This window comes from Rhinopithecus roxellana, chromosome 3, assembly GCF_007565055.1.
Source record: "Rhinopithecus roxellana isolate Shanxi Qingling chromosome 3, ASM756505v1, whole genome shotgun sequence".
NCBI lineage: Eukaryota > Metazoa > Chordata > Mammalia > Primates > Cercopithecidae > Rhinopithecus > Rhinopithecus roxellana.
In genome coordinates, this window is record NC_044551.1 from 40948136 (window position 1) to 40971795 (window position 23660).

The 23660-nt window shown below is 52.1% G+C and overlaps 1 protein-coding gene across 1 annotated transcript in view; it reads right to left on the bottom strand.

The window, feature by feature from the left end:
* Positions 1–17071, bottom strand: part of NDST1 (N-deacetylase and N-sulfotransferase 1) — a 72944-nt gene extending 55873 nt beyond the window's left edge. The window contains 1 exon segment of the mRNA XM_010373648.2: positions 16267–17071. The gene's annotated coding sequence lies outside the window, so the exon portion shown is untranslated.
* Positions 17072–23660: the final 6589 nt, after the last annotated feature.

Below are 23660 nucleotides of genomic sequence, written 5' to 3' on the forward strand. Positions count from 1 at the left end.
CCCCAGCAGTCTCTCTAAAATGTGAACCCAAACCAGTCAGTCCTCACACCGGGCTGCCAGCAGCTTCTCCTCCACTCAGACTCAAACAACAAAGTCCTCCCCATGGCCAAGAGGCCCTACCTGTCTCCACACGCCCTCTGGCCCCTCTCCTCCACCATCCTCTCATTCTTCCAGCTCTGCCTCTGGTCACCTGTGCCCTCCAGTTCCAGAGCCTTTGCCCTGCAGCTCCCTCTGCCTGGAAAGTTCTTTCCTCAATTTCCCGTGGGCTGCCCTCCCGGAGTCTACTGCCCCTCACCAAGGGACCATCCTGACCACCTGACATGGCAAGGTCACTCCCTCAAGTCACACTCTTGACCTACAAGCCAGCTTTATTTTTCTTCCAGGCACATCCCACCACCTGGCAGTGAGCTTACTGGGCTGTTCATTTCTTCCCACCACTTCAATGTCAGCCCCACGTCCAAAACAGGGTCTCCATGTGTTTGGTTCACCGCTGCATCCCAGTTCTAGAAAAGAGCCTGGACCAAAGTAGATGTTTAATACAAATATACTGAATGAGGGACTACTGTCTCCCTCATCTGAACACACCTTTAGGCTTACACAGCCCCTATAGACCAGGGGCTAGAGGCCGATACAAGACTCCACCTGGGCCAGCTAAAACCCTGAGCAATTTGGCCAGTTCCCAGCCAAATCCCCAGTCCTATTCTAGTTCAATTGACTGCTTGGACCAACGGACGACAAGACTTTACGTCTGTCCCTGTCCAGTGCCTTGGCCTCTCCTTTTGGCCATGAGGGAGAACTTCTGAGTCCTGACAGTTGGGCTGCCAGAGGGAACGTGGACTGGACTGCCGCCACCCACCTTCATGACCCTTCCAGCATCCACCCAAGAGCAAGAGGAGGCAGAGGAGGGAGGCTGGTGCTACGACTGCCCTTTTCCTGTGGTCAGCAGGAGGATGGTCAGAAGGAAGCTTTGTTCTCAGAATGAAGAGCATGAAGCCCAGTGCCAGGCGGAAGCGGGCACAGAGGCAGCTGGTCCATCAGAGAGTTTAAGGAAAGACAAAACAACAACAAAAAACGCGATGGAGGACATTTGAGGGGTAATTTGCACACCCAACCGGTTTCATGCCTCCGGGGTGGTTGTAACGATGGTTCATTTTTCCAGGCTCTAACTAGGTCGTCATAGACAATCAGATGATTGTCCCAGCTAGGTGATCTGCCACTGGCCCTGCAGAGGGAGGTGGAGATGGAAGAGTGTGGCCTTGCCTGGCATTGGAAGACCTGGGATCCCAGCCCGGCTTTCCACCCACTCATGTGACATTAGGAGAGTGTCTTCCTGCTATGTACCTCAGTTTACCCAGCTTTAAATGGCTTGTTCATGCCTGCACTTGATGTTTCAGCCTGCCTGCCACAGGACCACATAGCAGGAGAGCCCCTCAGCCTGTGGCCAGGTCACTGGGCCACCCAGGCAGGCTTTCCCTGTGGGGCCTGATACCAGGGGCACAGCACTTGCCCACTTTCAGCCAGGCTTCCAGCCTGTCTCCTCTCCTGATCTGTTCCCTAATGTGAATGTGAAACTCCTCTGGGCTTGGCTAGGGTGGGGCCAGGACTGAGAGCCCTCACCACACCCAGACACTGGCACCTGCCCCGCTCCACTCTGTGTTATCCTCTCCAAGGATAGCTCACATTGCACTCAGCCACGACAACTGGGGAAGCCCAGAACATTGGCACAGGGGGCAAAAGAGTAGCCCAGAGAGAGAAAGGGGCATGATTGATGTCGCCCAGCACAACAGCCACCCAGGGCTCCTTGCTACCTGCCCTGGGCTCCATGCACTAAGACAGAGTCCTTGAAGAGCGGTCTATAGACCCCCTGGTCTGAATGTTCTCAGGAGGAGGAGGATACACCCTAGAATGAAAGAATCAGAGCAGGAGGCAGGGGGTGGGGGCAGCAATCTGCATTCATTTCTGCAAGCTTCCAGGTTTTTCTTGTAGCCAGAACAACTGCAACCTCTCAGCTAAGACCTCTTCCAGGAGAAGACATCTTAGCAGGCCCTAGGGAATACTTAAGATTTCAATCGAAAGAGTCAAATAAACCTTGACTGGACAGACAGTTGGACAAGGGAGCTGTCAGATAAAGTAACATACTCTAGGAGGACAAAGCACAGAGAGGCCCAGTGGAGAGGAAGCCCAGGCCAGTAAACATCTGAACTGGTCCACACCCCTCTTCACCCTGCCGGCCTCAGGACACAGAGGTCTGGACCTGATACCCTCTGAAGGCTGCTGAGCGCAGTCCTCCCTTCCCTGAACTCCTCCAAGCCCACCATGAGAGTGAGACCTGGGGACAGCTGCAGGTGGATGCTCCTCTCCTTGGTTACACTGCAGGGTGGGGCCCGCCCTTTCAGGGACTGTTATCTGCAGCTTAAGAAGCCGCCTGGGTCAGTGGCTAAGCAGGCAGAGCTTATCTTGGGGGAGGGTTCGAGGGCCACAGAGCAGGCTGACCCAGAGGCCTCTAGCAAATGGAACCTTCACCGCTGGCAGGGACAGACCATGGCCACACCTGCTTTCACACAGGAAGCACTTGCTACGCTCCTACTGGGGACACCGTCCTGAGCCTAAGCATGATGCTCCAATGCTTCATGCTTCAAGGGACACAAAGGTGATTCAGCTCACAGCCCCTACACCCCCTGCCTTAGAAAAGCCCACAAAGGAACAATGTAGGAGACAAAGTGGTTCATGGCTTAAGGACAGGGTTGCAAACTCAGATGCCTCCGGTGACCAGAAAGATCATGTAAGCATATGAAATAGCTGGCTGGGGATGGGGTGAAGTGTACACGCCTCACCTCCAGCAATGATCCCTGGAGAATGTAGGCTCAAGGTTTTCCTGTCTCCCAATTTTTGAAATAAAGCCAGAAGTCTGAGTTTTTATGTAAAACCTCTGGTTGGCAACCAGCTCAATATTTGGCATGGGCCACACAAAATGTGCCCATAGGGCAAATGTGGCCTGCCAGTTTGTGACCTCTGTTTTCTTAAAATGGACAGAGAACACACTGTGGAGCTCAGTAGAGGCCAACTTCCCTACAGCTGAGGTACCTGGGAAGGCTTCCTGGAACAGGAGGCATTGGTGCTGGGCTGCAAGAATGCAGAAGGCTCTTCTGGGGAAGGAATCCTGGGCAGGGAGTAGGGCCTACCTCTAGAACTGCAGAGGCCATGGGCAGGAACATCCTGGCCCTACAACCTGGCAGGCTGGACCAAGAGCCCAAGCCATCTAGACTCCTGCGTTTCCTCCCCAAAAAGGAGGCATGAAGCAGGCATAGAGGCATCAGTTTAGTTCTGTCCCCAGGTAGCGGGAGGAAGGGGCCGCCAGCCCAGCAAACCTCTGGACTAAACTAAATCCAGGTGGCTCCTCGGAGCTTGAGGAACAGGTCAGCTAACAACAGCTCCGTGGGGGGAAGGGAGAGGAAGAGACAATGGAGAGACAAAAGGAGGTTGAGAATCACACCCTGCCTGGCCAGACCTGGCTGGTTACATAACCTTACCTCAGGGCAAAGCCAGGGAGGGCCTGGGCTAGGGAGTCCCAGAATGCAGAAAGGGTTTCCCCTGCCTCCGCTGCCCACCCCTGCTCTCCAAGCTGGTCCTGCAGCTCCTAGAAAGCCCAACACAGAGTTCGGAGCCAGGGGTGGAGACTAAGACCCTAGGATCAGGTACTTACAAGATCACTCAGCAAATTCATAGCAGAGCTAGAACTACCAACAGCAAACTTTTACCAAATGATTACTTTGTACCAAGCACGAGGTAAGTCCTTTACACACATTATCTTATCTAAAAGTCTCACTGTAACATCATGAGATAAATATTATTATTGCCATTTTACAGAGGAAGCACAGACAAAGTAACTTACCCAATGTCACATAGCTCCCAAGTGGAGGAGCCAGCTCAGAAGCCAACAGCCCGTCTCCAAGACCACACCCTGAGCCACGATGCCACACTCCACCAGGCTACTTTCTCCTTGCACCACGCTGCCTGCCACTGCTTCTCAAGCCTGCAGTGCGCACAGCCCCCTGTCAGCACTCCACAGGGACACCCAGCCTTCTGATGATCTGATGAAACCAACAAACTCTTTATTCATAAAAAGAAAGCACAGAAATGCCTACAACACACTGCACCTCTGGGGGCTCACGGACCCCTGAACTGGTGGGAATGGACAGGTCACAATCACAGGATACTCAAGAGACAGGAGGTAGCAGAGGGAGCCCACCCCCTCAGGTCCCATGGGCCTCCTCATATCAACTTTCATCCACAGGCGTGGGCATGGATCAGTGCTCAGGGCCTCGTCATCCCTTCGGGGCTGGGAGAACAGAATGAATCACGGCACACAATGGCCTGCGCCTCTGTATCCACTGGGTGTGACTCACAGCTCCCAGCTGCTGGGCAGACGGTGCACAGCTGGGCCTGGCATCTGGACGGGGGTGGCATTACCAGGCGCACCATCTCAGTCTTCTCCCCACCAGGGGGCTCATCTCGCCCAAAACTAGACCTGGCCTTACCCCGTCCCCAGCAGCAATGAGCATTTCAAAGGGAACCCCTCATCAGCGACTGCCCAGCCCCCACGTCAGCATCGTCCCAGGAGGTGGTAAGTCAAGATGGACAGCCTCTTGCAACACATGAGAAGATCCAAGACCTCGGCTACCTCACTGTGTGACCTAAAGCAGGCCCCCCACCTCTTAGCCTCAATTTCACCAACTATAAAGTGAGCAGACTACTTGATTGAGTTCTTCCCAGCTCCAAAGTCCTGAATCTATACAAACAGCACCTGATGGCTGGGCATGGTGGCTCATGCCTGTAATCCCAACACTTTGGGATCCCAAAGCAGGCGGATCACCTGAGGTCAGGAGTTTGAGACCAGCCTGGTCAACATGGTGAAACCCTGTCTCTACTAAAAATACAAAAAAAAAAAAAAAAAAAAAAAAAAGTTAGGCCGGGCACGGTGGCTCACACCTGTAATCATAGCACTTTGGGAGGCTGAGGCAAGCAAATCACATGAGGTCGGGAGTTTGAGACCAGCCTGACCAACATGGTGAAACCCTGTCTCTACTAAAAATACAAAATCAGCCGGGCATGGTAGTGCTTGCCTGTAATCCCAGCTACTTGGGAGGCTGAGGCAGGAGAATGGCTTGAACCCAGGAGGCAGAGGTTGCGGTGAGCCGAGATCACGCCATTGCACTCCAGCCTGGGCAACAAGAGTGAAACTCCGTCTCAGAAAAAAAAAAAAATGTAGCTGAGTGTGGTGGCACACGCCTGTAATCCCAGCTATTCGAGAGGCCGAGGCAGGAGAATCACCTGAACCCGGGAGATGGAGGTTGCAGTGAGCCAAGATCGCACCACTGCACTCCACCCTGGGCGACAGAATGAGACTCTGTCTCAAAAAAAAAAAAAAAAAAGGCCGGGCACAGTGGCTCACGCCTGTAATCCCAGCACTTTGGGAAGCCGAGGCAGGCGGATCACGAGGTCAGGAGATCGAGACCATCCTGGCTAATACGGTGAAACCCCATCTCTACTAAAAATACAAAAAACTAGCTGGGCGAGGTGGCGGGCGCCTGTAGTCCCAGCTACTCGGGAGGCTGAGGCAGGAGAATGGCGTGAACCCGGGAGGTGGAGCTTGCAGTGAGCTGAGATCGTGCCACTGCACTCCAGCCCGGGCGACAGAGCGAGACTCCATCTCAAAAAAAAAAAAAAAAGTATCTGACAAGCCTCACAGAGTGCTGGGATCCTGCCTTCAGAAAGTTACACAAACATCCTTCAGAAAAACAAAAGTCAAACCTAAAGCCTCTATTTCTTTTTTTTTCTAAGGATATCAAGAAGCCCTTTTTAACTTCCCTCATCCCACCTCCATTGTTCCAAATATCCTCTTAGGGCCCAGAAAATACATTTGGTTTCCGTCTGGGGTTTGGGCTTCTTGGTGCTCTTCCTCTTGGAGGCTGTCCCACCCCTTCTTGGCAGCCTCTTCACAAGGCACCTTCATCTCTACCCCCAGCACTGCTCTGGGCCACCCTGAGGGCGACGGCTTACTCAGCCTGCCAAAGAAGGGGTGGGGAAGGGACAGGTTTTGGGAAACAAAACTCTTCCTGGTTGTAACTGAGACAATTCTGGGTTCTGGCCTCAACAGTAATTCTGACTCCCTGTGTGGCCTGGGTGAGTCCCTGTTCCACTAGGCCTCAATCCCCTAAATGTGAAGTGAAGGGGTTCCTGTGTCAGAGAAAGACTGCCCACTCTTGGGCTACTGGGCAGCAGCTTGGGGACACCGAGGCAGGAAAAGACAGCAGAGTGGACAGTGGGCTCTGATCTTGAATCTCACACCCCCTCTTGTTAGAACCAAAGGAGATCCACTCTTTTTGCTGTTTGAGATGGGGTCTCACTATGTTGTCCAGGCTGGTCTTGAACTCCTGGGCTTAAGCAAACCTCCTACCTCAGCCTCTTGAGTAGCTGGGATTTCTGGCACGTGCCACCATGCCCAGCTAGAAATCTACTTTTATCTCTCTGATTTGTTCTTTTGCCCTAGCAGTGGAACCTTGAACTCACCACTGAATCTCTTTGGGCCTCAGACAGCCCATCCACAAAACAAGAGAACAACAACGTCAGCAGTGGAAGCCCCAGCTTGGAGGCTGGAGCCCTTACCACCCAACACAATCCCATCCACTTTCCTCCAAAGGCTGACTCACTCATTTGACAAAACACACATTTGGAGACATCTTTAGAAAACCACGATAAGTTGTGCCTGCGATACAAACACTCCATGACAATCCCTTACTGCTCTCCTTCCAATGAGATCACGCCTTTAAGCACCTCTATATATCTCCATAGAATTTAGATCTACCCTCTTGTGTGGCCTCAGTATTTTCATCTATTAAGCGGGGACAATAATGGTGATAATAGAGCCACCTATAGGATTATCCTGGGGATTACTTCCAATAAGGTGACATGGAAATGCCCAGCAAGCATTTATAAGTTGTCAATAAATGTGAGCAGCAATTATGATCATCATCATTAAAATTATTAGGCTGGGCGGGGTGGCTCAGGCCTGTAATCCCAACACTGTGGGAGGCCAAGGCGGGTGGATCATGAGGTCAGGAGTTCGAGACCAGCCTGGTCAGTATGATGAAACGCTGTCTATAGTAAACATACAAAAATTAGCTGGGCGTGGTGGCGTGTGCCTGTAATCCCAGCTACTCGGGAGGCTGAGACAGAAGAATCACTTGAACCCAGTAGGCAGAGGTTGCAGTGAGTGAGATCACGCCACTGCACTCTACAGAGACAGAGCAAGACTCCATCTCAAAAAAAAAAAAAAAATTATTGAGGCCAGGTGCAGTAGCTCACATCTGTAATCCCAGCACTTTGGGAGGCCAAAGCAGGTGGATCACTTGAGGTCAGGAGTTTGAGACCAGCCTGGCCAACATGGTGAAACCCCATCTCTACTAAAAATACAAAAATTAGCCAGGTATGGTGGCACACATCTGTAATATCAGCTACTCGTGAGGCCAAGGCAGGAGAATCGCCTGAACCTGAGAGGCAGAGGTTGTAGTGAGCCAAGATCACACCACTGCATTCCAGCCTGGGCAACAGAGTGAGACTCTGTCAAAAAAGAAAGAGAGGAGAGGAGAGGGGAGGGGAGGGGAGGGGAGGAAAGAAAGAAAGAAATTATTGAGATGCTGACTGGATACAGTGGCTCATGCCTGTAATCCCAACACTTTGGGAGGCCCAGGTGGGAGGATCGCTCAAGCTCAGGAGTTGGAGACCAGCCTGCACATGGTAAAACCCCATCTCTACAAAAAATGCACACAAATAAATAGCTGAGTGTGGTGGTGCACACCTATAATCCCAGCTACTCAGTAGGCTGAAGTGGGAGGATCCCTTGAACCTGGGAGGCAGAGGTTGCAGCAAGCCAAGATCACGCCACTGCATTCCAGCCTCAGTGACAAAGTGAAATCCTGTCTCAAAAAAAAAAGGAAAAAAATTATCGAGATGCTTAAAACCACTGGATTTAAGCTAAGTCCCCTCAGCCCTCTCAGACCACATATGACCATTGTAATCACACATGTGTGCACCCCACACACACACACGTTTGCATATATACACCTAAGCACACTATTTTTTTTTTTTTTGAGATGGAGTCTTGCTCTGTTGCCCAGGCTGGAGTGCAGTGGCACAATCACGGCTCACTGCAACCTCCGCCTCGTGGGTTCAAGCGATTCTCCTGCCTCAGCTTCCCAAGTAGCTGGGATAACAGGCACCCATCACCACGCCCAGCTAATTTTTGTAGTTTAGTAGAGATGGGGTTTCCACCACGTTGGCCAGGCTGGTCTCAAACTCCTGACCTCAGGTGATCCATCCATCTCAGCCTCCCAAAGTGCTGGGATTACAGGCATGAGCCACCACGCCTGGGTCTAAGCACGCTATTCTTGAAGGCAGAGGCCATGCTCTCTGCCCAACCCCTGTCCTGGCCCCAGCCCCAGAAGACAGCTGCCCTGGCACCCATGCTTGCCACCCACAAAATCTCCCTTGCTCTTCCAGCTCCCCAATCCTGCCTTCCTCATGTTGCCCCAGCACTGGCTCCTGTAATCATGCTGGGGTTCTGTTGTATCCCATCATTGTGTCACGAGATTGTTTCCTGGGGGATAGGGAGCTGTTACAAGATGGGGGCTCCTTGAAGACAGGGTGGTGAGAAGCTGGGTTTTACTCTGGGTCCCCCATATCTGCTGGGTGACTGAATATGCTGAAAACAAGAGAGCCCAAGGAAACAGGCATCAGTTTTTTTTTTAATGACCTATCCTAGTGTTTCTCGAAATTCAGCATGCGGCAAGGCACGGTGGCTCACACCTATAATCCCAGCACTTTGGGAGGCTGAGGTGGGCGGATCACCTGAGGTTAGGAGTTCAAAACCAGCCTGGCCAACATGGTGAAACCTTGTCTCTACTAAAAATTCAAAAATTAGACATGCATGTGGCAGGCACCTGTAATCCCAGTTACTTGGGAGGCTGAGATCGGAGAATCACTTGAACCTGGCAGGCAGAGGTTGCAGTGAGCTGAGATCGCACCACCGCACCCCAGACTGGGTAACAAGAACGAAACTGCCTAAAAAAAAAAAAAGTCAGCATGCATTAGAATCACTGGGAGGGTTCCTAAAACAGATTGCTGAATCCCACCCTCCAGGGTATCTAATTCAGTAGGTCCAGTATAGAGCTAGATAATTTGCACTTCTAACAAGTTCCCAGGTAATGCTGATGCTACTGGTCCAGAAACAAACTTCCAGAACCACTGACTTAGCCTGCAGGTGGATCAGAGAGCGCTTCCGTGAATAGATGGTGCTTACACTCACAGAAGCATGAACAGGAGCTGCCCAGGCATAAGGAGAGGGGGAGGGAATGAATGCAGGCAGAGGATGCAGCATGAGTAAAGGCCCTGCTATGACAACACTCATTTCCCCTCATCTGGCCTCTGCCTGGGCAGGTCATATTTGCAAGGCTGGTAGTGTAAACCAGAGGTGGCTGCCGTACAGCAATGACTATAGCAAACCTCCACCTAATGCCACCCTGGGACCTGCCCAGACAGGCCAATCCCCTGGACAGACTGGGATGATAAGAATCCAAGCCCTCCCTCGTGAAGCCAGACCTCAAGTCTGAATGAGGCCAGAATCCTCACCACATCTTAATCACATGAGCTCCAGGATTCTGCTCCCACCTCCAGAAACAGGGAGCTCACTCCCTGCAGACACAATCCCTTCCATCTTGGCTTGCTCTAATTTTTTTTTTTTTAAGTCTTCTCATTACACTGAGTTGAAGTCAGCCTCTCCTGGCCCATCCACCCACTGGATATGCCTTCCAGCACCTCACACAACAAGTCTACTTCTGCTGGCCAGAGCAACGCCAGCAGCAGAAGTCTGTCTGTCATCCCTTGGTACTAAACTTCTCCAGGCTAGCCACCTACCTCTCTTACCCTTGGTTGTTACATCTGCTAAAAGGGAATAATAATAGTGCCTATCTCTTACTGCTGTTGTGAGGATTAAATGAGCTATTTAGTCAATAATATCAACTACAATAATAATGATAACTCACATAGATTGGGCTCACAGTGTGTTATCTTTCTAAATGCTGTCAGATGGGGACAATTATCATCCCCTTTGTACAGAGGAAGAGCTAAACAGCTTGCCACCTTCTCACACATAGGAAGCAGCCCAGCAGGGACCTGAACACAGGCCACCTGGCTCCAGAGCCTGGCTCTCAACCTTTGCTCTGTCTGGATCTCCTAGTCACCTGCCCCAAGACCAAGCCCATGTCACCTGTCTCTGCCACCATCCTCTTCCCCTTCCCAAGCAAAGTGAGACTGGGTGGGAGGCCTCAAAAAGCTCCAGCCCATGCAGTCTGGGGCACAGTTCCCTGGTTACAAGGACAGCCACAGGGCTGCCAGCCTAGTGGCACCTTCCCAGCCAGCCCAATTTATCTGGTGTAAGCTTTAGACATCCTTCAACATGGTCACCAGGGAGGAAATTGAGCCCATGGAACTTGAGCACCTTAGGCTTGATGACAGGGCATAACAAAGAAATCCTATCCAGCTTCCTAGATGAGACCAGATGTTCCCACATGCCATGCAAATTGCTCTATCTCTCCAGGCCTCAGTTTCCTCATCTGCACATGCCATCTCGGGCCATTAGGCAGAAAGTTCAGCAACTCAAATTCCAGGGATTCTTTCTCTCATCTCTAAAAGGACAGATCCCCCCTAGCTACAAACAATGATCACAACAACTGTTATCTTTGAATAGCTTCTACTTACTGCACACTTACTATGTCAAAGCACCTCCCAAACAAAACAGAACTATTATTGCCCCCATTGTGAAGTTAAGGAAACTGATTTCCACGGAGATTTAGGTAATTTACCCTAGATCATGCAGTTAATAGTGACAGAATGGGGATTTGAACCCAGGACTTTTGATTCCACTCTACAACAATGCACACCCCCATTGGAAATCAGTCATGGATAGCCTCTGCCTCCAGAGCACAGAGCCTAGAGGAGATGAGACTGTCTTTAGGAAGCTAGAGTTCAAAGGTAGGAGCCGAAGGGCCCGTGACAGGTCCAGGTAACAGGTTCTGCACATGTAAAGGAGGGAGCAGGCAATGCCAGCTCTGGAGAATTAGGGATGGCTGCATGGAAGAGGTGACCCTGGAGCTGGGTACTTGTAGGGAGGATTTTGGGGTGAGCAAGGGGAAGTGACTGGGGTGCAGCATGTTCACCATGAGCAGATTTGTAGAGGCAGGAGGGGCCAGGAGCACAGCCAGGGAGAGGGAAAGAGGCCAGTGCTGCTTGAGGGTTGAGGGGGAGTGGGAGAGGGGGCACTGCAGTCACACAGCAGGCCCTTCCCATACATTGCCCTCAAATAAACAAACGCTCATTCATCATGCACATTTTAAAATTAGATTAATCCAATCTGTATTAAAGAAATAAGGTGAGTAGAAATACAAAGGACCAGGAGGCAACTTAGCACAAACTCTCCTCCATCTAGATAAGCATTTTGACGGCAAATTTGGCTTTAGCCCTGAGGCCACAGGGTCCAGGACCTCTGCCCCCCAAACATGCACCCCTTCCACTGCGCTCCACACCTCCAAGCCGGAAGCGGCTAGGCAGAGCTTTGTAAGAGCCCCACAGACAGAGAAAGCAGCTTTGCTGGTGACCCCCAGAAACCAAGAGAACCTCCTTTAACCTTCACTGCAGGGAAGGAGGGGAACAACCCCTCCCCTCCACCCCGTCTTCACTTTCAAATCCACAAACTCACCAGCCCTTTTGCCCTAAGCCCTACTGATTCAGCCTGATTCATGATGTAGTCTTATTTCTTCACAGGTGAGGAAAGAGAGACTGACCCCATTTCACAGATGAGAAACGGAAGCAGAGGGTTCAAACCCTCTGTGAAAGCACAGTCCTTAGCCCAGCTCTGGCCACTGCTCCAGACATCCCCAAGAGGCCCCTTGACAGTCAGCTGGACTGAGTGTATTCCAAAGGGCAAGGACTCTCCCAGTGGAGCTCTGCAGGCCAGGCCAAATGGAACTCCCCAGGACATGCAGGAAGGGCAGCTCCAAAGCTATGAGAAAAGCAGGGGGTGGAAGTGGGCCGGGCACCATTCAAATGCTGAGATTCTTGGGTGAAAAGGGAACTGAGAGTGGCCACCCAGGCCTGCCCCTGCTGGTGCATCCTCCTGCCACCTCTGCACCTCTCCAGGCTCTTTGCATACCTTCAGCCATGCTATTCTCGTCCTCTTTCTGGGCAGCTTACTTCCTGGCTAGCTTCCTTGGAGCTGTCACCCTTGTTGCTTTCTCCATCCTCAGGAACCCTGAAGGACAAGACTATGCCCCCTACCTGTAGAGGGCCTTTCAGGGATTTGAAAGCAGTAATACTGCCCCTTAAGGGTTATTCACCAAACCTGAAGACCACCTGTGATGACCCCAAACGCCAAGACAGCTACAAAGTCCTGCAGCTTCCCCCTCCTTTCCTCTCAGTCCACTGCCTGAGTCAGCCTGTGGTCAGCTTTCTGCAGGACCATGATAAGCGCCATCTCTGGCCTGGTCTTCACCCTGCTAGTCTTGCTACCATCTTTGGTCAAAAGACCCCTGAGAAGCAACACAGCAAGGCAGAAATAATTCAGGCCTGGGTTCAAATTCCAGCTCTACAAGTAACTCCACCCCTCTGAGCCTCTATTTCCCCATCTGAAAATGGGGCAGGGGTAGGGGTTACCAGCAGCAGCAGCAGCAGCAGGAGCAGCAGCAGCTACTTTGCAGGGTATTGTGAGATTTCAATGGGGTGTCTGTAAAGAGCCTGGCATGGTGCCTGACACAAGGCACAGGAACAGGCATCGAGTCAATGAGCTACTTACAACCCTCTGTCCTCTCTATAGGCTCCAGAATAAAATCCAAACTCCTGAGCAGGGCACTGCAGGCTCTGCATGACCTAATCTTGTCTCCTATTGTCCCATTTCCCACAGTCTGCACCCTCGAAAATACATCCTCCTCCAGGAAGCCTTGCTGACATGAATAAGCAGAGAGTGTTTCCTTCTACTCACCTTCCAAAACCCATCTATAACTGATCAGATCCTGCCCCATAGCCATCATTGGAATCCTTGTCTTCTGTCCCCCATCAGAACAGCCTCTCCAGAATCCAGCAGGACTGCACCCCATTTCATGTCCCCTGTCACCCTCAGCCACAGACATTTTCCATACACATTTCACAAATTACCCTAATGTTCCATTTCAAGTAAAGAATGTCCAAGTCCTCCAAACAGTCCAGATATTTCAAGCCATATTCAAATCCAAATTCCAGGCCAGTAGAAGTCTGCCCAGCCTCTAGAGACTTGCAGGCCTGGCTTTGGTCCCAAAGCATGGAAGGGTGGAAAAAGCACAGCCAAGCAGGTCCAAAGCCCAGGGCAGAGAGAGCTCTGGGCTGCCTAGACCAGAGCCCATTTGTGAGTCTCTCAGACGCCAACCCCCAGCCTATGATCTTAAATTCTTGACCACATCCTCAACTTGTGATTACAAAACTGTTCCTAGCACACCTCCTTGTGACAGGAGGCTCACTATCCATTTTCTCTTGCTTGCTGGGGTCCTCCCTTTACTGTTGATTCCCCCAGAGGCCTTTCTTCTTGCTCTGACCACAGTGAAAGGGACAGTCTAACCATATGACAAGTCAGTCTTCCAACTCCTCCATTCAATGCCCTGTTTTTCTGAGTCCCTTCAATGTCCAGCAAAGCAACGGAATTTCCACATTTATTCCTACAAGCTATCGGCCCAGCAGGGTTCCCTATTCCCAGGGCCCTCAAAAAGCCTACAAACCCTGCAAAACCAGACACAGTGCTGGAACACCCCTCGGAGCAGGCTGAAATGCATAAACTTCCCTTCCCCAAGAACTTCTCTCATTATCTACCCCCACTCACCACACTGTTTCTCAGCCCTAGATTTAAGATGTTGTTAATTAAATTGCAATTTGTTTTCCATTTTTAAAGTAATTACTCAAGGACCTCAATCAGAGCCTGATCAGTACTCATAAGATGTCACCCTCACCAAATGATTGGGCCAGCCCAGGGTGTGAAAGCCAGCAGAAGTCTAAGCACCTCACACATTCACTTGTGGGATATTTACTGAGGGCCTGCAGGGTGCCCAGTACTGAGCTAGCTAGGCTCAGGAACCTGTACACACATGCATTCTCCATTAGGGTTCTGCAATCCTGACACTATTACTACCCTCAAGGACTTTGGGGCTGGGGCATCCAGACCTGTCTATTAGTTAGCAATGAGGACCCCTGCCATGGCCAAGTTACACAAGAACACCCTTGCCCCACCTCTGCCCCTCGCTGATCTGAAAGTAACCTGGTCTGAATGAAAAGTAAAGATTCGGCTGTCCCTGGGTGCTAGGGAGAGAGGCCTGTTGACAAAGCCACCAGCTGTCTCCAGTCACAGCCAGGGAGACGGGCTTCTCCCTGCACCACCAGCACTGCCATAGACCCAGTAGCCAGCAACAGCACTTGGACCATTAGGGAGTTCCTGGCCCAGTCTCCAACTGACCTCCCTCCTGCTCCAGCTGCCTATGTTAACAAGAGCCAGGGCACAAGACTTCACTTGGAAGAAGTACCAGGCAGAAGGGAGCATTACCTGCGGGTGGGGGAAATGGTGAAGAGGACAGATGTCCCCATAATTTCAACTGAAAATGAAACTGTACAAGGCCAAAGTCATAAAAATGTTTTAAAAAAAGGAGAAATAAACTGTGAGCTGTCACAGCAAGACATTGTAGGGATCTGTGGTTGAGACACAGGCTGAGAGACGGAGGTAAAATTCCAGCTCCACCACTATCTGTGTGACCTTTACAACCCTGTGCCTCAGTTTCCCCCTCCATAGAATGTGGTTAACAGTAATGTGGGAGAATTAAATACGAATGTATGTAAAGCAATGAATTCGTCCAGCGCCTAACACACGGTAAACGTGAAATGTACCTGTTGAATATAAGCATGCCACCATTTGCTGAGGTACCCCACACACCTCTCATCCTTACTCTAGCAAATACTATTCTCCCCATTTTACAGGTGAAGAAACTGAGGCCAGGGGAAGGTAGGGAACCCACTCAAGGTCACATCGCTGGAAACCTGACAAACAGCCAGGTGGCTCTGAACAGACCAGGGGGCAAAACTGCCTGCAGGCCATTCTGAAAGCTCTCCAAGGTGGGGAGGGCGACAATGGGGCGTTCAGGGGGTGGGGCTCTGTATTCCCTGAGCCTCACGGGGCACACCGGGGTGCTCGAGTCTGCAAAGAGCCAAGTGACCAGTCCCCGGATTCCCGGCCGGTCCCAGAGCCCACCCGTCCCACGGGTGCCCCCTCCTCACCCCTGTCCCAGGGCGTTAAAGAGCTGCGTGCAAAGGGAGAACTTCTTGCTCCCGAGACCCTGAGGAAGGAAGGGAGTTAGAGACCAGGCCGCTCAGAGCCCGCAGAAAACCGGTCCGGCTGCCTTAGCCTTCGCGAAGCAGGACCCGGCCTCTTACCCCCTCCCTCGCTAGACAAAAGTTTCCCCTGTTCGGGAGCAGCGGAGGGGGAGGGGGCATTCCTCGTGAGTGACATTATCCGTGACCTACAGCTGCCGCGCTGCCCTCGCCCGCACCCCAGCCTGCCCTCGGCCCCGCGCGGCCCCCCACCCCTTTGTCCTCCCACCCCCGCGCGCGGGGCCCGGCCGACTCCACCCGCCCGCCCGGCGCCCGCCCGCACCAAACTTGCGCCGGCGGCTGCTGGGGCCCCGCGCGGCCTGCACGCCGGGCTCGGGCCCCGCCGGCTAGGCGACAGGGGACTGGCAGGCCTAGGCCCTCCCGGCCTCTTACCTGCCACGGCTGGGGCGCCACTCGGGGGAAGGGGCGCTCCCGGAGAGGAGCGGGACGCCTGGTTCCCCTGGGCCGTGCGTGCGCCTCCGGGCTCCAGCCCAGGCCAGGGTTAACCCCTTCGCGGCCGCCTCCCGCCGCTCCCACCCCCGCTCCACGCCGCCGCCGCCGCCTCCTCTCGCCCGCTCTCCTCCCCCTCCAGCTCCCTCCCGGTGCCCAGCCCCCAGTCCCGGCCCGGCGCTGCGCCGGGGCAGCTCGCAGCCTCCCCCTTGTCCCGCGGCGGGGAGGGGTCTCCATGGAGACTGGAGGTTGGGGCGCGCTGCCTCGCCCCCTAGCCCAGAGGGGCGTACCTGTACGCCGAGAGCCCCCCAGCCCGTCTCCCCTTACCTCCTCGGCCCAGCGCCTACCTCCCCGAATCGCGGCCTCTGGGAGCGGGGTTCGATTCCGTGATGCCGCGTGGGTGCCGGCCAGAGAAGGGTTCCGGGGGCCGGGACGGCCGGCGGGCGTGCGGTGAGCGCCCCGGGGCGGGGGCTGGGGCGGGACCGGGCGCTGCTATCGGGACTGGATTTCTCGACTTCCACCCGGATTCTCCCTCGGCCCTCCCGGCCGATTCGGTGCTGCTCGGCGACCACGTGACGCGGGCTGCCTTTGACCCCTATCTCCAAGCGGGTAGGGGGCGGGGGCCGGAGGGGGTGTCAGATGCAGGACCCACGAGGGCCGGGGCGGCTGCCTGGCGTCCCCGAGGTGGTGACCTCGGGAAACAAAGCCCGGGGGGAAACCAACAAGTTATTCGGGGTCAGAGACGAAACAGCGCTGGGGGTCGGGAGAGGCGGCAGAGAGAATGTGGGAGACAAAGACCCGCGCCCGCCGCGGCTCCGAGGGCCCTGGGAGCGCTCCAGCTAGGCTCGAGAGGGCCTCCAGGCTCTTCCACCGCTGGGCTTGTGACAGCTCTCCAGGACCTCCTGGGACAGCTCCCGGACCACCAGTGCTCTGCCAGAGTGACCCCTCCTGTGCAGACCGTCCCTCCCCCAACACATGCCTTTGCCCTGACTCTCGAAAACCCCTTTATCGTGATTATCTGGTTCATTTACTGGTTTCATTGTTTACTAGAATGTCATCTCTCCCAACAAGTTGTTCCCAGCAGAATCCCCTCTCCTGGCACAAAACAAGCAGATGAAGAGATAAATGACCTTGTGCAAATCTCTTCTCCCGCTGAGCCTGTCTCCCACCCCCCCCCCCACCCCCCCGTTATTCTAACCATCCCAAGGACTCTGCAAATTAGGTAGAATGACAGTGGTTGTCCCCATTAAACAGATGGGAACAATGAGGCTCAGAGAGATGAGATGGCTTGACAGGTTAATGAGAGCCTAGGCTGGCACTCGGATCGTCCTGCTCCCAGTGGATGGCTTTCTGCCATCCCATGAGCCAGCCTGTAAAATGAGCAGGGTGGGGTTGGATGAGTGAATCCCTTAAGGAGCTTGGTAAGGATGCAGATCACCAGGCCCCTGGAGATCCTGAGTCTAGGAAACAATGGATTGGTGGATTCCTAAGGACCTTTAGAGGCTCAAGATTATCCAGCTGGGCCGGGCACGGTGGCTCACGCCTGTAATCCCAGCACTTTGGGAGGCTGACTTGGGCGGATCACAAGGTCAGGAGTTCAAGACCAGCCTGACCAACATGGTGAAACCTCTTCTCTACTAAAAATACAAAAATTAGCTGGGGGTGGTGGCGCACGTCCATAATCCCAGGTACTCAGGAGGCTGAGGCAGGAGAAAATCGCTTGAACCCTGGAGGTGGAGGTTGCAGTGAGCTGAGATCGTGCCACTGCACCCCAGCCTGGGTGACAGAGCAAGACTCTGTATCAAAAAAAAAAAAAAAAAAAAAAAAAAATTAGATTATCCAACTGTAGGAACAAAGCTCAAAAAATATACAAGGCCAGGTGTGGTGGCTCACGCCTATAACCCCAACACTTTGGGAGGTTGAGGCGGGCGGATCACTTGAGGTCAGGAGTTGGAGACCGGCCTGGCCAACATGGTGAAACCTGTCTCTACTAAAAATACAAAAAAAAAAAAATTCGCTGTGCATGGTGGCAGGTGCCTGTAATCCCAGCTACTCTGGAGGCTGAAACAAGAGAATCGCTTGAACCCAGGAGGTGTAGGTTGCAGTGAGCCATGCCACAGCACTCCATCCTGGGTGACAGAGCAAGACTCTGTCTCAAAAAAAAAAAAAAAAAAAAGGCTGGGTGTGGTGGCTCCCGCCTGTAATCCCAACACTTTGGGAGGCCAAGGTGGGTGGATCACGAGGTCAGGAGTTCGAGACTAGCCTGGCCAACATGGTGAAATGCTGTTTCTATTAAAATACAAACTTTAGCCAGGTGTGGTGATACATACCTGTAATCCCAGCCACTCGGGAGCCTGAGGCAGGAGAATCACTTGAACCTGGGAGGCAGAGGTCGCAGTGGGCAGAAGTTGCAGTGGGCAGAGATCACACCATTGCACTCCAGCCTGGGCAACAGAGTGAGACTCCGTCTCAAAAAAAAAAAAAAAAGGCCGGGCACGGTGGCCCACACCTGTAATCCCAGCACTTTGGGAGGCCGAGGCGGGCAGATCACAAGGTCAGGAGATCGAGAGCATCCTGGCTAACACGGTGAAACCCCGTCTCTACTAAAAATACAAAAAATTAGCTGGGTGTGGTGGCGGGCGCCTGTAGTCCCAGCTACTCGGGAGGCTGAGGCAGGAGAATGGTGTGAAACCAGGAGGCGGAGCTTGCAGTTGCAGTGAGCCGAGATCACACCACTGCACTCCAGCCTGTGTGACAGAGTAAGACTCCATCTCGAAAAAAAGAGTGGGTGGGGTTGGATGAGTGAATCCCTTAAGGGGCTTGCTAAGGATGCAGATCGCCAGGTCCCTGGAGTCCCTGAGTCCGTGGGTCTGTGGTAAGGCTGGGGCAAATTTGGAAAACAGTGGATTGGTAGAATCCTAAGGACCTTCAGAGGCTCAAGATTATCTAATTGTAGGAACAAAGTTCAAAAAATATACAAGCCACCACAGCAAAGCAAAGGGGAACAAAGAAGCCAAGTCAGACACGTGAAGGTGAGACAGACTCCTGTTTCCTCCAAAAGCCAACCTCCTTGTGCTGAGGAAAAGGGCTTTCTGTCAGCCTACTCATATCTCAGAGGAGGAAGGAAGTGGAGGCCTTAACAAAGTGAGATGCTGGGGGATGGGACCAAGCTTCTGACTTCCATATGTGACCATGTGATACCTTTGGACTGGGTATAGTCAGATAGGACTGGACCTGATGGTGATGACCATGAACCCAAACTGCAGGCCACATACAGAGATATGCTTGTGACTTCCTAGAACATGGTCCTGTCACTCTACCAGTTTGGTGAGGGAAATTAGCATAGACCAGCAAATTCTCCTTGGTGATCTGTGTTCCTGTGCTCACCAGTCTAAAATCCTTGAAGATGGTCTGGGTCTTTCTCATGCTAATTTCTGCCTTAGAGGGCCCCTTCCAGCTGCTTGAGGCCCTGTGAGCATCTTCTCTGTGCCAGGCACCGTGATCCTGGTAAGGCAGATGCAGAGTTGAAAGAGACAGGAGCTTGCACTCTCAATAACTGTCCATATTTGTTTGGAGATGACCTGCATGTCCCTCCTTATGTCCAGAGGCTGGGGGAGCTGAGTGCCTGCTGGTGAGATATAGTGCAATGCTGTGGCTTAGGGAAGAGAAGGGAGCCTTTTTTTTAATTTTTTTTTTTGAGACGGAGTCTCGCTTTGTCACCCAGGTTGGAGTGCAATGATGAGATCTCAGCTCACTGCAACATCTGCCTCCCAGGTTCAAGTGATTATTCTGCCTCAGCCTCCAGAGTAGGTGGGATCACAGATGCCTGCCACCACGCCTGGCTACTTTTTGTATTTTTATTAGAGATGTGGTTTCACCATGTTGGTCAGGCTGGTCTTGAACTCCTGACCTCAAGCAATCCACCTGCCTCAGCCTCCCAAAGTGCTGGGATTACAGACATGAGCCACCGCACCTGGCCTTCCTTTTTTTTTTTTAGATGGAGTTTTGCTCTTGTCCCCCAGGCTGGAGTGCAATAGTATGATCTCAGCTCACTGCAACCTCTGCCTCCTAGGTTCAAGCAGTTCTCCTGCCTCAGCCTCCCAAGTGGCTGGGATTACAGGCGTGTACCTCCACACCTGGCTAATTTTTGTTTTTTTGTTTGTTCGTTTGTTTTTCAGTAGAGACAGGTTTTCACCATGTTGGTCAGGCTGGTCTCAAACTCCTGACCTCAAGTGATCCACCCGCCTCGGCCTCCCAAAGTGCTGGGATTACAAGCATGAGCCACTGTGCCTGGCCAGAGGGGAGCATATAGAGGGAGATTTTACAGGAGGCATCTTCTGAGCAGGGTCAGCAAGAATGGATGGGATCAGGGTGGGGAGATGGACATTCCCAGCACAAGGAACAACTTGTACAAAGGCCACGTGGAAGGCTCAGGAAAAGCAGAGTGTTGCATGGGGGAAGGGGATGGAGGAAGCAGGAAGGAAAAAAATGAGCAAGAAAACTGGAGAGGTGGTCAGGAGCAGATGATGGATGACCTTGTGTGTGACAAGGTCCACGGACTGGACCTTATCCTGAGGGCCTGGCAGAATGAGCAGACTGTGGGCAGATGAAAGAGGTGATAAGAGTAACCTGTGGGAATGTGGAGGGGAAGGGAAGGGCTGGAAGCCAACAGGTCAGTCATGTCAGGGAGCCAAGCTCCCTGGCTCACTAGGGGAGGGGCAGATCCACAGCTTTTGGAGGCAGCCTGTGAGTTGGGGTCACTTCATGTCTCTGGCAGCCCTTGTTCCTCTTCTCAGGTCTTCTGAGTTACTCTTCACTGAGCCGGGCCCAAATCCTTCCAACTCGCTGTCACCCGGAGAGCCTATAAGGAGGCGAGGCCCAGGCCCCACCCAGGGAGCTGGTTGCCACGGGTCCAGGTGAAGCATGGGACGTACATTTCTAACCACACCCTGGGAGGTTCTGAGGAAGACGGCTCTTGAGGGCCTGGCTCCTCCCTCTCCATAGGACCATCCCCTGCCTAGACTCCATCCTCAACCCCAGGTGGCTTCCACTACCCACTTCACACCCCCGCTGGGGCTGTCCCAAAGTCAGCTCCAACTCAATAAGTCAAAGGCTGAACTCACCAACCTGCTTCTCCTCTTCCTCCAGTGTGTCCAATTCACATGTTCAGTCCTAAAACCTGACACTCCACTCGTCCCCACATCCTATCCATGAGCCAGTCCCATAGGTCCTGTGTCCAGTTTTTTTTCCTAACCCAACCCCATCTTTTCTTTTGAGATGAAGTCTTGCTCTGTTGCCCAGACTGGAGTGCAGTGCTGTGATCTCAGTTCACTGCAACCTCCGCCGCCCGAGTTCAAGCAATTCTCTGCTTCAGCCTCCCGAGTAGCTGGGACTATAGGCGCCTGCCATCACACCCAGCTAATTTGTTTATATTTTTAGTAGAGATGGGGTTTCACCATCTTAGCCAGGCTGATCTTGAACTCCTTACCTCGTGATCCATCCGACTCAGCCTCCCAAAGTGCTGGGGTTACAGGTGTGAGTCACCGCACCCGGCCCTCTTATCACTACCACCCTAGTCCAAGCTGCACAGGTCTCTGCCCTGACCATGTTTACAGCCTCCTCACTGTATCTGTCCCTCTCTCTGACTCTATTGCAACCTCATCATGACCATTTCCTAATTAAAACCACAAGAATGGCCCATAGTTCCCAGGATAAATTATCTGCCTTGTCCTGCCTTATTGGCTCCACCGCCCTCGGCAGTATACTCCACCTTCCCCTTTACCTAATTTCCCATGTAGAGTATGGAGGCCATAATATGCCGTAAGATTAGAGTTTAAAATAAAAATAAATAAATAAAATAGAGTATGGACTCAAGCTAGTCTTCCTGGGTTTGAATCCCGACTCTGCCACATATAAACTATGTGACCTTGGGTCAGTTTTTCAAGCTTTCTGTGCTCAGTCCTCCTCTCTAAAGTGTGGATAATAATAGTACAACGTACCTCCCAGGACTGTTGTGAGAATTAAATGAGTTAAATATGTAAAGCCCTCAATGTGTTATCTGTTACAGGACAAGCACTGTACAGTTACAGTTATCCCTCAGTATCCATGGGGGAATGATTCCAGGACCCTTCATAGATATCAAAATGAGTGGATATCCCTGATATAAAATGGCTTAGTATTTTCATATAACCTATGCACATCTTCCCATATACTATAAATCATCTCTAGATTACTTATAATACCTAATACAATGTAAATTGTATGCAAAGAGTTGCTATATTGTTTAGAGAATAATGACCCAAAAAAAGTCTGTACATGTTCAATACAATTTTTAAAAATATATTTTTGATCCATGGTCGGTTGAATCCACAGATGCAGAATCTGTGGGTATAGAGGGTTGACTGTTTAAATGTCAGATGAATGATTCATTGGGATCCGTTAAGTCTGATATATATTTTTTCTTTTTTTCTTTTTTCTTTTTTTTCCTGCAGGCTGGAGTGCAGTGGTATGATCACGGCTCCCTGCAGTCTTACCTTCCAGGCTCAAGCAATCCTCCCACCTCAGCCTTCCAAGTAGCTGGGACTTCAGGCATATGCCACCAAGCCCAGCTAATTTTTAAATTTTTTATAGAGACAGAGTTTCACCATGTTGCCCAGGCTGGTTTGAACTCCTGGGCTCAAGCAATCTGCCTATCTCTGCCTTCCTCAGCCTCCCGAAGTACTGGGATTACCAGCCTTTTTTTTTTTTTTTTTTTTTTTTGAGACGGAGTCTAGCTCTGTCGCCCAGGCTGGAGTGCTGTGGCCGGATCTCAGCTCACTGCAAGCTCCGCCTCCCGGGTTTACGCCATTCTCCTGCCTCAGCCTCCCGAGTAGCTGGGACTACAGGCGCCCGCCACGTCGCCCGGCTAGTTTTTTGTATTTTTAGTAGAGACAGGGTTTCACCGTGTCAGCCGGGATGGTCTCGATCTCCTGACCTCGTGATCCGCCCGTCTCAGCCTCCCAAAGTGCTGGGATTACAGGCTTGAGCCACCGCGCCCGGCCTTTTTTTTTTTTTTTTAATGTGTCGAGGTCTCGCTGTGTCATCCGGACTGAAGTACAGTGAGCAAGATCACAGCTTGCTGCAGCCTCGAACTCTTGCATTCAAGCATTCCTCCCATCTCAACATCTCTAGTAGCTGGGACTACAGGTGCATGCCACCATACCCAGCTATAGGTCTCAGATTAAACTTAATTTCCTCCTGGACTTTCCCTCAGACCCTAATCCAAACCAGGCTTCCTGTATACACTTCACATTTCCCTCTTTATCCCCCTCATAGTTACCTATCAGCTGCCATTCTCTCCCTCTAGATTGTGAGCTCCATGTGGGCAGAACTGTGTTTGTCTCAGACGCCCTGAGCCCCAGTTCCCCAAACAGCACCAGGCACATTGTAGGCAACCAGCACATACTTGCTGAATAAACAGATGAAATGAAAGTTCACAGGTTCATCATGAAACAGAGGACACTGTCTACCTAACAAAATGCCCATCAATGGTACTTCACTCATTCATTCAACAATTATTAGTGCCTCTTCTATAGTCTTCCTCACACCATCCTGGTGGCAGAAGGGAAGTAGGGAGACACAGAGATGAATAAGACAGATGTGGTTCCTGTCCTCAAAGACTCTACAGTCCACTGTGAGAAGGTGCTGTAATACATAGGAAGATACAGTGCAGTGCAGCCACG